Here is a 1,679-nt window from a genome sequence, read left to right on the forward strand (position 1 = left end):
AGTTTAGAATTTATTTAGCATAATTTAGAAAAGAAGTTTTCTTATTATATTAGTAACCAGGTGTATTTGTTTATCACAGATACCAGAGCCTACCAGACGGTTGAAGGGCAGCTGTGTCTCCGTTGTTATTTTCTCCAAATTCCCCTTTCCCTTTCTTGGGGTTTTCAGCTCAGCTTATGTTTAAGGGTTGAGAGGTGAACTCCTGGTGAGGGTCTGTGGGGCCAGCATCAGCTCCTGTGGAATTCAGTCAAGCCGGACCCTGACACTACCATTGTGATGGGATGCTCAATGAAGTTCTACGTCGAGCACTCGCTATTTGCTATTCTAGAGAAACCGAAGAGTACATTGACACATCTCAGAGAGCTTCTGCTTTTGAAGTGATCATATCGAATCCATCGATTAACGTAGTCCGATGTAAGAAAGTGAATCCAGCTATGAAGAATTCTATGATGAAATTCCCAGGGTAAAAGATAATGCTTTGGCAGAAGGAGAAGGTGTCTTTATTGACGGTTCTTCGAGAATCGATCAAAATGATGGGCAAAGATATACAGGCGTCGCTGTAATGAAACACACCAGAAATGGAGAATTTTGAGTACTCCTTAGTGCACGAATACCATCTCATTGTTCAGCGCAAGGTGCAGAATTATTGGCGTTGATACTCGCCATTGAGAATCACGCAGACCAGGAAGTAACAGTGTACAGTGACTCCGCCTATGTGACGTCGACAGTGCACGCAGGCCTAGCGCACTGGAAAAGGAGGGGTTACCTCCGAGCAGACGGCATGCCAGTGCAGCACGCAGCCTTATTGGACAGGCTGATCAAGGCACTACAGCTCCCAGTGGGCATAGCGGTCGTGAAATGCGACGCCCACACGAAAGGGACAGATTGCATCTCACGCGGAAATCAAGCAGCAGACACAGAAGCCAAATGCATGGCATCCAAGAGCGAGACGATCATGGAAGTGGAAGTCACCCATACCAATGAGAGAATGATGATTGCACAAACTACACCTGAGAGCTATAACAATCTAGGGCAAACACAGTTGATGGAACTCCAAGGGGAGGCAGAACAGGAAGAGAGAAATCTATGGAAATGGCAAGGGTGTTCTTTAAACCCCCCTGACAGTTTGTGGCGACAAGACATCACTGGTAAACCAGTGATGCCTATAGCCTTGTTAAAATTAGCACTGGAGCAGCTACATTATCCGGCACACATGACAAAGGAAATCTAGCGGCAACGCTCGCAGAAGATTGGTTCATACCAAATTTAACCAAGCATGTTGTATTTTTTTTATAATAAACTGTATAATCTGCCAACAATTCACAGCTGGGCAAACATTAAAAGTAATGAAAGGAGTCATCCCCAGGCCAAATGGGCCTTTTCAGCACTTGCATGTTGATTATGTCGACATGATTCAAGTATGTAACCGGTACAGATACTTAATTGTTGTGGTGTGTCCATTCTCTAGATGGATAGAAGCAGGTCCATGTACACACCAAGACTCTACCTGTGCGGCCACATTTTTAGTGAGAGAAGTATTCCCCAGATGGGGGGGGTGTGAAGTCATGAGATCAGATAATGGAGCTCACTTTGTAAATGAGACTTTCGAACAGATTAGCTTGCTGCTTGGTATAAAGTACAAGTTCTCGTCAGCGTATCATCCGCAAGGTAATGGGATC

The sequence above is a fragment of the Ambystoma mexicanum genome, chromosome 13, assembly GCF_040938575.1.
Source record: "Ambystoma mexicanum isolate Mex_15411 chromosome 13, UKY_AmexF1_1, whole genome shotgun sequence".
In the NCBI taxonomy this organism is placed as follows: domain Eukaryota; kingdom Metazoa; phylum Chordata; class Amphibia; order Caudata; family Ambystomatidae; genus Ambystoma; species Ambystoma mexicanum.